Source organism: Quercus suber, unplaced genomic scaffold, assembly GCF_002906115.3.
Source record: "Quercus suber isolate HL8 unplaced genomic scaffold, Cork oak 2.0 scaffold_1049, whole genome shotgun sequence".
Taxonomy (NCBI): Eukaryota; Viridiplantae; Streptophyta; class Magnoliopsida; order Fagales; family Fagaceae; genus Quercus; species Quercus suber.
The window spans coordinates 58,390-74,107 of NW_027070459.1; positions in this window are offsets into that span (position 1 = coordinate 58,390).

Here is a 15,718-nt window from a genome sequence, read left to right on the forward strand (position 1 = left end):
TCAGTCCATTCCTTTCTCATCCGTCCACTTCGGATCCGTCCTCAACAGGTCTTGCACATATCAGGCTCGTCTACCTTTCAGCCCATAAACAATAAACAGCACGTTCCGTTATACTAGGTATCGTAGCCGTACATTTTTCCCCTTTCAAGAACCAATAATAACTTACCACTCAATTATGTTTTTATCACCAAATTCTACATGATGAGCTAAGATATATATATATATATATATAAACTTCTCAAAATTGTCATAATTTATATAGTGGCACAATTTTGTGGATCTATAAAAACCTTTTTCTTCAAAAGAAAAGTTCCATTTATGAAACTTCATAAATTTGTAAATCTTTCAAAATAGGTCGTTAGTGATTTACGTACAAAGGAAGTTCATAATTTCCTAAACTCTCCAATGATAAAATTAAATTATCCACGTTTCAAGATAAATAATATTTTATCATGCCATATCATAATTCATCTATGTATTCAATGATAGCGTAACTTATAAACATGGTTCTCAGACCTGGACCGAACCATACAGTCCGACCCAGTTAACTGTGAACCCTTCGTTATTTCGATTCTTTTAGCTCTAAGAACCTCACTATGTGAAAAATGCATGAAATTGCTCGAACCGCGGTCAAACCGTATAGTTATGAGGATCGTGGCTGGTTTTAGAGGTTCGCACGATTCCATTTTTTTTACTATATTTGGTCAAAAAACGAATCTCAGTCCATAAAGAATTTGAATATAAAAAATAAAAAATAAAAAAAACAAATTGTGTGAGAGAGAAAGAAAACAGAGAGCCAAGTTGGTGAGGTTGCTAACATCACTGTTAATTTTCTGGTAGTATATCTTTCTGATCATCCCCACCTCCTATTTTCTTCTTCTTCTTCTCGGCAACACTTCGCCCAGCAGGCAATAGCTAGAAACTCATCTCCTCGTATTGGCTCTTGTTTCTTCTTTTTGAGTAGTGCACTAATAACTTGTACAGTTGTATTCTTGTTTTTGTTATGTGTGCCCACTGTTTTGCCTAACAAAACCACTACCACATGACCTCGTGAAGCTCAATAGACTAATAGTTAGATTTGACCATTCAATTGTTTTAAACTTTTGTCATCCGCCAATATTGATGTCTTTTTAAACAATAGGTATCCTCCTTTCTTTTCTTTTCTTTTTTTCTTTTTTTTAAATGTTATTTCAGGTAAGAGCATTCACATCAGCATGTGTATTTTACACATCTATTTTTACACTAAAAACCTACTTTTTCTATTTTACACATTCACTTTTACAAAACACCTACATCAATTCATTTATTTTACAAGTTTATTCCAATAAAATATACATTACACTCTATTTTTTTATTATTTCTCACCAACCAACTCCCTCTTAAATACGCGCCCTCTCTCTCTCTCTCTCTCTCTCTCTCTAAACCCATTTTCTGATTCTCACTCTCTCACTATCTCTCTCTCCCTCTCTCCATCTCTCTGGCCTTCCTCCCAAATCACAAAACGCTGATCCCCTTCGCTTCGCTCCGACGCTCCACTCCACTCCGACGCTCCATTCACATCAGCTTCGCTTGCTCCGACACTCCACTCCGCTTCACGCCGATCCGCTCCGCTCCACGGAGCTTCGCTCCGACGCTCCACTCCGCTTCGCTCGCTCCGACACTCCACTCCGGTTCACGCCGATCCGCTCCGACGCTCCACTCCACTTCGCTCGCTCCGATGCTCCACTCCGCTTCACGCCGATCCGCTCCGCTCCACTCTGCTTCGCTCCGATCCGACCCGATCCGCTCCGATCCACCAACGCCACATCTCCGATCTACACTCCGCTCCATCAACGAGCTCATGTTAGGTCCTCTTTTCTTTGTGCAGGTGTCGTTTCGAGGGTACGAGCATTGTGCAACTCACTGTTGATATTTTCGGCATCATCAATTACAAACCTTATATGGTTGCCATAGATAGGTTAAAAATACAATGGACCGACTTCAATTAAAACACGAAAGTGAAACTAAGTCTGCTCGATTTTGATTGGCCGTTGAAAACCTTCTTTTGATCGGGCATCAGGCATATAAAGTGGGAAATGAGAAGTGTGCTTCTTTTGCCAATTGCTGGATTTCTAGTAGGACAGTTTCCATTTGCGAAAAATTTTCATTCCTTACGTAATATGTGGTAGTTAGAATTCTCACATCCATGGGAACTGAGATATTTGTAGGAATTGTAATTCTAGAGAATTAAAACGACTTTTTGCAAAAGTTGAGGTCGGGTATTTTGTTGTGTAAGGACAATAATATTCCCAAAGTCTCCAATTTATTACCTTATTAACATAACTCTAAATTATATCCTATATATGGCTATGTGTAAGTTTTTTTTGTTGTTGGGAAAAAGCTATATTTATGTAAATAAAAACAATTGATCATATCACGTGCGTCATATGAAGACAATTTTGGAAATCATGTTTGGAGGTAGAAACACCAATTTAGAGAAAATTCCGTTTAGTTAAAACCCTAAAAATTGAATTAATTATAAACGTTTAGTCACCTAATCCAATAGGAGATTCATAGCTGTAGTTGGGTATCTCAATTTCTATATATATATATATATATATGAATATGCATGATAGAAAAACATTTGGATAATAAAAGTTCGAAATTTGGGTTAAGCCCAACTTTAAAAATTTCTTGTACAAACTTTGCATGCAGTTGACATTTACAGATTTTTTCTTGCTGCATACGGTACTAATGGACAATAATAGAGACAAGTATTATACATAGTTGGTGCAATATTGGGGTGAGAATTAGACGCCAATACCGACCTTACTAATATGCATACTCAATTTGAACTTGTTCTTTTGTTAATTAAAGGAAATTCTCTCTTTTTTGGCTAAGCAAATGCATGTCTACAGTCTACACATATAAAAGCCAGCATTTTTGGTTGACAAATTTCCTTGTGCACCGGAAATTTTACCAATATTTGGCTAAGTACAGGATGTGATTCAAAAATAGAAATTTTATGAAAACAAGAATCACAACAAAACAACCAAATCTTCACGTTCAAATACATAGCAATCTAGCAGCAACAAGAATAGCAACAACGACAACAACAACAGGTAATTAACTAATAAATCATGCACTAAAAAATTTTATTTAAAAAGAAAAAGTTTGAAATTCAAGTTCACTAAACCTAATCATGCAAAAAATTTAGCTAATCAAGTATATGTAATTCAGTAATCATTATTCTTTCATAAATAAATTTTGGGTCTGTTTGGAATAGTGGGAGATGAAGGGAGTGGATTCTTTCCAGCCAAACACTAGGTTTCAAGACAAACAGAACGAACATTCCACAACTAAAAATGGACAACATATTTGTGGAGTACTCTTTTTGGTTTCTAGGAGGATATTAACCTACAAGTAATGGCTTTTTTTTTTTTTAAATGTTTAATGAATGTCTTGGTGGTAAATATGAATGTTGAGTTCAATGAAGATAAATTGTGAATTTTGTTTTCTACAAAAACATGAGGGAGAGAGTGTGGAAAGCCCAAATATATCAAAATCAAATCACATCTTAATGCATCTCATCTCCAAATAGTTGAATGATCTGAACTCTACAAGAGATTTAAAAAGTGTCACTCTGCCCACTTAGCTTAATAATTGGTTAACTGGCACAATCATAGTCTAAATTTCCCAACATTTACAAAATTAGATACTTCTTCAAGTGCAACTAAGCGCTTGAGATCTTAATAGTAGTCCACTAGTAACAAAACAATCCTTGTAACCTTTTGTCACTAAGAATTTAAACAATTAATGTAGAAAAAATGTAGTAACAAGGAGCAATGAACAAAAAACACAATACGTGGTAATTCACATATTGACAATGGGGTCTAACAAAGGCACTAGGTTAACATGATGAGACAAGAAGTGAATAGAATATCAACGAGGGTTAAAGATAATTCAAGAAACTGAATAGATCTCAATGTAAATATTTAGACAAAACAATGAGAACATTGGAGTTGTGTATACCAATGGTACATCACTTAATAAATTTTTAATGGATTAAGGTTTCAGAATCCAACCATTGGATCACATTTTCTCTACTTCATTAACATGTATGCCGTATTCACTCCAATCGGATGTTGTTTACTATCTATACTATTAATAACAGTATTCCCTATTTGATTTTCAACATTTTGCATACTAAAATGCCCTCACACAAATTCTTAAACTCTCTAAAATACCCCGATTTTTTAGTTAAACAATTTTAAATAAAAAAACAAAATTTGGTTAAAAGAGTAATTTATTGTTCCTAAGTTTTAGGCTTTTTTCTTTTATCTTCTCCATTCAGCTTAAAAATTAGGACACTAACTCTATCTCATTTTTAAATATGATTCTACATTATCTTATCTCTTTCTTAAAAATAAATAAATAAATAAATACAAACGGTTATTTATATATCACTTTTAAACATTATAACACTAAACAAGAAAAAAAAACATATAAAAAAAAAAAAAGAGTATTGTTGCATGCGCAAAGTGCATGTGATGAGTCTTGCGTAATCCATAAACCAATCTTTTATGAAGAGTTTTAAAATACAAAAAATTTAAATTTAAATATTTGATTAATAACATAATTAACAAACTCCGATTGGTGTAAAACTTGGCACATGTGTTTAGAATTTAGAGAACATGTAATCCAATGGTTGGATATTAAAAATACTAATCCAATGAAAAGTTATTAACTGGTATAACATTATTCAAAGTAACACCAGATGTAACTTGAACTCATCTCATTTGTATAAATTGATACAATGATCAAGTACGGATATAGGTTTTTGTTAATGTTACAACACTCAATATTTTTTTTATTAGTTTAATATATTCAAAATTCACACTATCACATAAACCTTTTTATTGACCTTAACATGCATGCTAAATTTCGTGGTAATCGGATGTTAAACTATTTAATCTAATATTTTATAAATACAACAGTTACATATCTCTGGTCAGCTTAATATTTTGCAAGTTTTAAGAATGTAAAGGGGAAATGTAATATTTGACTAACAATATATATTTCTTTAACTCTTTTTGTTTATTTGTTTGGTAAATATATAAAAAATGGTTAGGAAGGGGTGACTAATATGACTTCCCAACATTAGTATTAGCTTAGTAACCTTTAACCATTTTCTGTCAATACCTCATTTTGATAAAGTATAAAGAACACCAACAGGGCTCTAGTGGGAGGGGGGAGGGGGGTGAATCAAACCCAAGATGCTCTGCAAATAGAGTCTTGTTAGCCCAAGGCCTCAGTCTCTAGGCCACCAATCGTGCTCATCTTTAACTCGTTTTAGTGACATATAAGATATAATCAAAATTAATTTTTCAAATATTATAGCATGTATTAATTGTTATACATTGGTTAGAAATAAAAGATTTTATTTTCTTTGGAAATCAAGGGAGTAAATTATTAAAGGGGAAGTCAAATAAGGCAGATGCCTAAGGAGAACTGGTCCAACAATATCATCAAAGACCCAAGAAAGAAGAGAACACCAACAGGGCTCTAGTGGGAGGGGGGAGGGGGGTGAATCAAACCCAAGATGCTCTGCAAATAGAGTCTTGTTAGCCCAAGGCCTCAGTCTCTAGGCCACCAATCGTGCTCATCTTTAACTCGTTTTAGTGACATATAAGATATAATCAAAATTAATTTTTCAAATATTATAGCATGTATTAATTGTTATACATTGGTTAGAAATAAAAGATTTTATTTTCTTTGGAAATCAAGGGAGTAAATTATTAAAGGGGAAGTCAAATAAGGCAGATGCCTAAGGAGAACTGGTCCAACAATATCATCAAAGACCCAAGAAAGAAGGGATGGGATGACTTGGGGTCTCCCAGCCATACAAAGGAAGGCCCAGCTGTCAACATTATGGGCAAGCTCATTACAACATCTAGGAAAAAAAAAGTTTTGACTTAAGTGCCGGAAAAGTAAACGAACGCTGTGCAATCTCATCCAAGTATTCGATGCAAGGACAATTATAGATGAACCGCCACCTTTCCTATCTCTTTCAAAAAAGAAGCCGTTTTTTGGGTGGAAGAAAATGCAATGATGAAGAGAAATTTTATGGGAGAGTTATAAGACATGTGAAAGTGAAAGTGAAAGTGAAAGTGAAAGAAAATGCAAACAGATTTTTTTTTTAAAATATTTTTTTTGGTGCAAGGGGAGTTTTATTTATAAAGACAGTTTATAAGAGAATTTTGAAAACAGATTTTACGAAATGCTTGTTTGGCATCCGGTTTTGAAACTACACTTTTTCAAAATATAATCATTTTAAACTCTTTCTTTCCTAATTATTTAATTATTTTAAAAAATCATTTAAGAGTTTATTTGCTTAAAAGCTTTAGGGCCGGGTTGGCACTTGGCAGGAGAATCTTCTTTTTTAAATAGTAAGATTTTTTTTTTTTTTTCCAAAAAGTTGAATTTGAAACTAGTTTTTCGATAATAATTTTTACATTATACGTGTTTGGCTCACACTTTTAATAACAATTTTCAAAATACTGAAAAAAAGAAAAAAAAAGAGTAGATGTTTGGGACAACTTCTACTTTTAAGATTTAATTTTTTTTTATATATAAAAAGTAACATATAGATTATTTATTTATTGGAATATAGCTCATATATCATTTAAAAATAAATAAATTATAATGCTAAAAAATACTGAATAAAAAAGAAAAAAAAAAAAGAAAAAAAAAGAGTAGATGTTTGGGACAACTTCTACTTTTAAGATTTAATTTTTTTTTTTTTTATATATAAAAAGTAACATATAGATTATTTATTTATTGGAATATAGCTCATATATCATTTAAAAAAAAAAAATTATAATGCTAAGTTTCGAATTTGAAGTTTGATAATTTTTTTTTTTTTGATAATGAATGATAAGCTCCTTAATTTAAAAGATAAAGAATTTACTTTGGACAAATATCTAATATCTAATCTATGTAAATTATTTACAACTATGCTACTAAAAGCATTTTTTGTATTTTGAAAACATCATTTTAGCAGTTTTCAAAATCTTGTTTTAAATTTAAAAAAAAAAAAGGAAAAAAATTTAAATATAGGACCCAGCATTTTATGATTTCCAAAACAAAAAATTGTATTTAAAATCCTCTTACCAAAGAAGTCCATAAGTTTTTTGTTATTTTATTTTTTGTCTTAGCCTTTTGTTTCAAAATAAATGTAAAAAACTTATATATGTATAAAAAACTAATTTTTAGATTTTACTTTTTATCACACATTTAATGTATAAATCATCAAAAATTTTAACTTTCAATAAATACTACACAAATAAATTATAAAAAAATTAAGGGAAATTCTGAAAAAAAAAAAAAGAAAGAAAGTAAAAGTTTGTTTTGTTTTGTATTTTCAAAACACACGAAAACAGCATGCAGTTTCGATGCCCACACAGAAGTCAGAACGGGTTGGCTAGGTATTTAAAGGGCCATTCAATTCAAGTTTTAAATGTAAAAGCTTTGACAAAACCGCCAAAACTTAATTTGTGAGAAGACTTTTTATTTCCTTAACCGCCCGCTTATTCTTCTGCATTAAAACTGCAATATCGGTTACCACACCTTAATTTGACTATATTGGAATGTCAACGTCTGCATTTATTGTTCAATCTAGGCATACCGCACTGCTGTGCCGATGTAACTTGCAGGTTCTACTTGGTAGATAACGTGATGTGTACGCTACACCAAACCTTTTGCCGTGGTATAATATTTTTATAATATTTTTACAATAAATTTAAAATAATAGATTGTTATTGGTTTGTTATGTGTGGACAAAAAAATAATTTAAGTTTTAGATTTAAATTAAATTAAACCAATAATAATTTAATACATACAATTTATTATGAAAATGTTATGAACATAACACTTTTCATAAGTCATAATAGATATGAAAAGTTAACAAACCCTTGATTCTAAAAAAATTGATATATTTTTAGAAACATTATACGAGAGAAAAAAGGTAATTAATTATTTTGAGTTTATATTTCTTATAAATGTAGTGTTAAAATTTTCTTAAAATATTTTATTAATAAAGTTAAGACTTAGGTATAGTACTTAAGTGTTATTCTTTAAGTTCTTATCTTAAGATTCGGACATGTGGCTTTTATTTTTCATGGGATAGAAGTGTATTCTTTTAATTAAGTAACTCCATAGCAGAATCTTAAAAGAAGAACTTAAGAAAGAACACTTAAGGTACTATAAATAAGTTTTGTCCTATTAACAGGCACCAATTAACATAACTTATAAAAGATTTGTGAGAATTAATGTAAGTTTATAGATTTAATAATTATACAAATATTGTGAGAAAAAAAAAAAAAACTATGTCTGCTATATATAACCCAAATCTTAAACATTTACATGTTTTTTTTTAATTGTATTTTTTGGTTCAATTTCGGACGTTCCCTCCAATTGTAAGCTACTCAAAATTCAAACAAAGCACATACCAATTGGAATCACTAAAACTTAATAGTCCTGCCACATGCCAAACAAATACTTCCATTAAATGACCATTTGGATGTGTTAGGCTTTAGGTTGGCAAGTTTCATGACATGATAGCTTAATTTCGTAATAAGTCTTCGTAAGTTCTAGATTAAATTTCCGAAAGAAGTTCAAAGGAAGAAAAAATCTGTAATTTTGACTACCCTTTAATCGAGTCTTGATTAATTGAAGCATAGATTTTTTCAGACTTCAATCGTGCCTTGCTCGATTGAAATGAAAGTCTCGACACTTTGATTATAGCTCACTCAAACGAGAATTAGAAAACTTGAATATGAAGTTAATTATATATACAAGATAGTAGTTACATCATAAATTGTGCTCTATATGCAAAATTATATAAGTGTCAATTATGCATAGTCTTGGGGGCAAGGGCTAGGGTTCAAGTCTTCAGGAGGGAGCTTTATACACATATACACTTAGATAATTTTATAATAGAATTTCTATCTTGTATAAAGAAAAAGTTATGACAGACAGGTGTAATATGACAATAATAAGGAGAATATGCTTACTGTTAGCCAGAAAAATGGAAAATACTAAATCATGACCTTAATAAAGGAAGAAGAAATGCAGCAATATAAATGCAACATGATTAGGATGATAACAATGAGGAAATGGAAAATCTCACAGGGAAATTATGCCATAGAAATTACCCTTTTTGAGAGAATTGGCCTAAATGGCTTATCCTCAAATTTCTTAATTCTCATTAGAGAGTAGGCTTTTAGAGGAAGAGAAGGGGATAACTTATTGATGCATACCCATTATCACGCTCTTGGTCACTCTCTCTGTTTTTCTTTCTAATTCCTTTTTCCTTTCTAAGTTTTCTACTCTATCTTTCACTTCCTTTCTTGCTTCATTTTCTCTTGTTCCCCTCCGTTGTTTTTGTTATTGTGCATGGCTGAGGCCTCTCTTATACTGCCTGCCATGATGGGTTTTTACTATTTTACCCCTTAACCACTTTTGTCCTAGCATGGGTGTCCTTCTCAAACCACTCACTGGTTTGTCAGCTGCCTAGCCATCACCACTTACTTGTGCTGACCGTGCCACATCCCATTCCCAGACAAAAGAGTCTCATTTTATTTTCTTGCTCATCGTAGCATTCCCATTTGAATAAGGGTGGATATTCTCTCTCATTATCCCTCATGGCATGCATATAATGATTTCAACTCATCTTTCCCTCTTTTAGGTGGTATGTCATCCTAGCAGGACATTTCCCCTAAAAAAGTTTAAGCGAGAACTCCAGAATAGGCTTTCCCCTTTTCCCTACCGCCAAACCATACCCTCTTTTACCTCTAACCCATAGCCCACCACTCTTGTATTGGCTAGGTACAAGTTGGTAGTGTCTAAACCTTGTGTGTGCTTTACTTCCATGTGTGCCCATGGCTGGTCTGTTGTTCATGCATTTGCCATGACTTGAGGGCTTGTCGGCACATTCTGCTACTTATTCTTAACCTCTTGTGGCGTGAATGAGTTTCTAAGCTTTCATTCTTTATGTCTTACTTCTTTCCTAGGCTGGGTCTTGCTTGATCATGGGTCTTTCCTTCTCTAATTCATTCCTTACCCTTTTTTCCAGGTCAGTTAATACTTTTGCTATGCCATCCTAATGTTCTTGCCATGCTATTATTTGACTTATGCTTGCTAGGCCTCTTTTGCGCTTGCTATATGCTTTCCCTTTACTTAATTACAGTAACCTAGCACTATCATTGGGTTTGTACTTATGCTATTTTGGGCTTCCTTGGCCCATTTCATCGCTTTCGGGATTCCTTTGCCTATTTCATTCTTTTGGGTATCCTCGACCTGTTTCATTTCCTTGGGCATCCCCGGCCCATTCTAATTCTTCATTCCCATGGGCTTCTGCTAATTCTTTTAGGCTTCCTCGGCCCAAATTACCATATCCTTCACTTTCAGGATTTATGGGCTTTTCAACCAACCCCTTAGTTACTTAGTTCCTTCCTTTGGGCTTATTTGATTTATTCATGCTTGTTTTCCATCTCTTATAATGCATATGGGTTTAGCACTTCTTTCTCCGGGCTCGTTTGCTTTCCTTGAGGCCCTTTTGCTATCTTTTTTTATTTCCCTCCCATATTGTTAGGCTTCTTCTTACTATTGAGCCTTCTTGCCAAAGTGGGAATCAACACCTTATTTATAGGTTTAAAGCTGTCGTGTTGTATACTTCAATAAAGTAAACTTAAGTCTAAATTTCAACAACATGTGAATTCAAACATCTATGAAGATTATCAAGATGGTGTTGTTGCTACCATGACGCGAATTAGAGCAGAAGCTACAAAGTCATCCTGGTGTTAATGTAGAAATCACATCTTCAAGGTTGTCCTTAGAGTCACAGTCTAAGAATAAGTGTTTATTCTAGATTATAAACTTCAATTTTATTTTAGAGAATTATTCCTTAGGGTCAAGGAATCCTCATAATGGCCTTTCCTTTAAATGTGTCCATTGATTTTCACTTCATCATCGTATGTGATGTTATTGTTAGGGTGCACGGTTGCACCAAGAGTCCAGCCCAATTGGGAATGCAAGCATTAAAGACTCCTAAATGTAATAGAAAAAGGAATAGTTGGCTTGCATGAATAAAACTCCTATTCCTAATTATAATAGGAGTGTCATGTGGCTTGAAAGCTTTTATATAAAGCTTTGTACATGGGTTTCATGAATAGTGAGAGAGATTTAGAGAGAGACTAAAGAGTGGAACACAGATTTGAAGCCGACTAAAGGAAAAAGAATAGTGTGTTTGTGCGGTACTGAGGGAAAAAAGAAAAGCTGGTTTTTCTTTTACCCAAGACACACAAGGAAGATAAATTAGGGGTTTTCTCTAGGACGATTATTTGGGTGCTACAACCATAGAGAGTTGAAATTTTTAGAGTAGAAGATCTTGCTACCAGATTTTGTGGTGAGGTTGTATTTGTTCCTAGAGATATTATTGTATTTTTCCAATTTATTGTGAACTCGAGTTTTATGTATAATTTGAGTGTTGTAGTCTCTATGTTATTATAGTGGATTGATTGGATTTGCCCTGTGGTTTTTCCCTTTACACTAGAGGGTTTTCCACTTAATTTCTTCGTGTTCTTGTTGGTTGATTTTTTTTTTTTCGTTTCCGTAGATTTCTATTTTCTTTGTTGCTTGGGTTATATTTAATTTAATTCACACATAAACAAGTGGTATCAGAGCTTTGGTTATTGGACGTGATTGTCTTGTGTTGAATTAAATGGAAAATATGAATATGAATATAAGCACTGTGATTAAACTCACGACATCAAATTATTCGATTTAGAAGCTGATGATGGAGGATGTCCTTTACTGTAAGGGTTTGCATGACCTTTTCAAGGGTAATAGTGCTAATCCAAGCGAGATGTCTGATAAAGATTGGGAAAAGTTAAATAGAAAGACCATTGGATGTATTAGACAATGCATTGATGTGAGTGTGTTTCATCATGTATCTCAAGAGACTAATGCAAAAGCTCTTTAGGAAAAATTGAAGGGTCTCTATGAAAGAAAGACAGCTCAAAATAAAGCTTTTGTGGCTAGAAAGCTTGTGAATTTGAAGCTTAAGGAGGGAGATCCGTTGCGGAGCATTTGAGTGAGTTCCAAGACTTGGTGAATCAGATGGTTACAATGAAGCTGATAATTGATGATGAGCTTCAAGCTTTATTACTTTTGAGTTCCTTACCTAACAGTTGGGAGACTTTGGCAGTGTCAATTAGTAAATCTGCTCCAAATGGTGTGCTACAATTTGCAATGGTCAAAGATAGCTTGTTCAACAAAGAAATAAGAAGAAAAGACATGGGTAAGGATAATGCACAAGCTCTTGTCTCAAAGAACAGGAGGAGGAGTGAGGCTAGAAATTCTAAGGGGCGTGGTAAATCCAAAAGTTAGTCAAAATCGAAAGGAAAATTCAAGTGTTTCTACTGTGACAAAGAATGTCACATAAGAAGAAACTGCAAGGCTTGGAAGAACAAACAGAAAGATGAGAAAAATAAGAACAAGGTAGAAGAACAGAATACCACTGTTGCCTTGACAATTGAAGATGTGGTGATTTGTGTAGGAAAGGATGAATGTTGCAAATGTTTCACATCCTTATGTTGAATGAGTGACTGACTTAGCCTTTTCCTGCCATGTCACTCCAAGAAATGAGCTCTTTACTTCATACAAAGTAGGAGACTTTGGGAGAGTGAAGATGGACAATAACAGTTATGTTGACATTGTGAGAATTGGAGATATTTGTGTTGAGACTAACACTGGATACATCTTGTAATTAAAGAATGTGTGACATGTGCCTGTAATGCTCTTGAATTTGATTTTTACTCATATTCTAGATAAAGAAGGCTATGGCAACTATTTTGGAGATGGTAAATGAAGACTCTCCAAAGGATCATTGGTGCTTGCTAAAGGGAAGATTTGTTGTAAAATTTACAAGACATAAGTAAAGGTGTGCAAAGATAGTGTTAGTGCAGCTCAGGAAGATTCTATGCCTAACTTGTGGCATAGGCGGATGGCTCACATAAGTGAAAAGGGGTTGTAGATTTTGGCAAAGAAGTCTCTCATTCCTTTTGCCAAAGGTATGTCACTTAAACCTTGTGATTATTGTTTATTTCGAAAACAACATAAAGTGTCTTTTCACATTCACTCTACTAGAAAGCCCAATGTTTTAGATCTCATTTATTCTGATGTATGTGGTCTCATTGATGTGGAGTCCATAGGTGGCAATAAGTATTTTGTTACTTTTATTAATGATGCTTCACGAAAGGTGTGAGGTATCTTTTTGAAAACTAAAGACCAGGTATTTGAGCACTTCAAAAAATTCCATGTCATGGCGAAAAGAGAGAAAGGAAAGCCTTTGAAGTGTCTCTGTACTAACAACGGAGGTGAATATACATCTAATGAGTTCAAGAGTTACTGCTTTGAGAAAGATATTAAACATGAAAAGACAGTTCCTGGTACCCCACAACAAAATGGTGTGGTGGAGAAGATGAATCGTACTATTGTTGAGAAGGTCAGATGTATGTTAAGAATGGCCAATCTGCCTAAGTCATTTTGGTGTGAAGCTGTTAAAACTGCGTGCTACCTAATTAATCGGTCTCCATCAATTCCATTGGAGTTTCATATTCCAAAGAGAGTTTGGACTGGGAAAGATGTTTCTTATTCTCACTTGAAGGTATTTGGGTGCAAGGCACTTGCACATGTTCCTAAGGAAAAAATATTGAAGCTTGATAGCAAAGCCACTCCTTATATATTTGTTGGATATGGAGATGCAGAATTTGGTTACAAGTTATAGGATCTTGAAAAAAAGAAGATTATCAAAAGTTGAGCCCAATTGGGAATGCAAGCATTGAAGACTCCTAATTGTAATAGAAAAATGAATAGTTGGCTTGCATGAATAAAACTCCCATTTCTAATTATAATAGGAGTGTCAGGTGGCTTGAAAGCTTTTATTTAAAGCTTTGTACGTGGGTTTCATGAATAGTGAGAGAGATTCAAAAAGAGACTGAAGAGTGAAATACAGATTTGAAGTTGACTGAAGGAAAAAGAATAGTGTTTTGTGCGGCATTGAGGGAAAAAAAAAAGGTGATTTTTCTTTTGCTCAAAACACACAAGGAAGATAAATTGGGGGTTTTCTCTAGGACTATTATTTGGGTGCTATATAACCATAGAGAGTTGAAGTTTTCAGAGTGGAAAATCTTACTACCGGATTTTGTGATGAGGTTGTATATGTTCCTAGAGATATTATTGTATTTTACTAATTTATTGTGAACCCAGGTTTTTGGTATAACTTTAGTTTTGTAATCTTTATTTTATTATAGTGGAATGATTAGATTTGCCCCGTGGTTTTTTCCTTTACACTAGAGGGTTTTCCACGTTTTTTTTTTTTTTTTTTTTTCCGCTTCCGTAGATTTCTATTTTCTTTGTTACTTAGGTTATATTTAATTTAATTCACACATAGACGAGGATTTATCCCAACAGTTAATTGTTTTTTATGTTTATTGCTTTTTACAAGGTAATATTGCCTGCTCGTGGTGTAATTTCTTGTGTGTATTGCATGCATAAATTGGTTGATTTGTAATGAATTGATTAATCTGCTGCATAATTAATTTTTGGCATCAAAGTAAGAGTTTTCATAATGCAATTTTTATCTAAAAATTTATTTATTTTTATTTGTTAAATGTTGATAAAAATATAATTATAAAAAAACACTTTTAAAAACTTTACAAAACAAAAGCACAAAAAACATGAATTAAAAATTAAATTGTTGACGAACACACTCTAAAGTCTAAATGCACAAGTCATTGACATCATGGTTTTTTTTTTTTTTTTTTTTTTTTTTTTTTTTTTTGAGAAGCAAAATGCTTGGAACTTGAAAGTTGGAACCCCGCATATATTTTCGTTTTGTATAGTGCACAATTACTATAAAGCACATTAAATCCATGGCCAATTCTTTCTAAAGCACTTTTTACTTTACTTTATGTCCGTTGTCAATCCCCAATTATTATGCTTTTCAAAAATAAGTATAATTATTCATATAGATACTTTTTTTTTTTGGTTGAGAATCTGTTCATATTGATACTTAAGATACGTTGAAATATCCGATTTATTAGAGGATATGGAAGATATAATTTGTTATGGACTAGCTAATTAATAGGCGTAGTGAAATTTATCTCAAAATGGCTCCTACACGGATGTCCCATGCGATGAGCAAGTACATTCTAAATTCATATGAAAATATATTTTGTAAAAAGAAAGATATATATATATATATAATGCTCATTAAGTGGTATTATATTTGAGAATTATTGATATTTTACACGTTATTAGTGTTGGGCTTTGTGGAGCCTAGCTTATTTTTTGGCCTAGCCCATTGTAACCCTATAAGTAGGATATAAAAGGCCGCTTTCATAATTAGGGTTTTTTTTTTAGACTACTACTGTTGTTGTGTTTTTAGAGAGAGAGAAAAAACATTGTAGCCGCACTTTGTATTTTTCCCTGATAATAGTGAAATCCCTGCAACTCCGTGGACGTAGGCAAATTGCTGAACCACGTAAATACTGTCTTGTGCGTGTGATTGTTTTTCTTTGACGTGTGTTTTCTCTATTTTTTTTTTGGTTTCTCACAGGTTGGAATTTTGGTTAAATTCCCAACAACTGGTATCAGAGCCTAGGGTTAGGTTTGA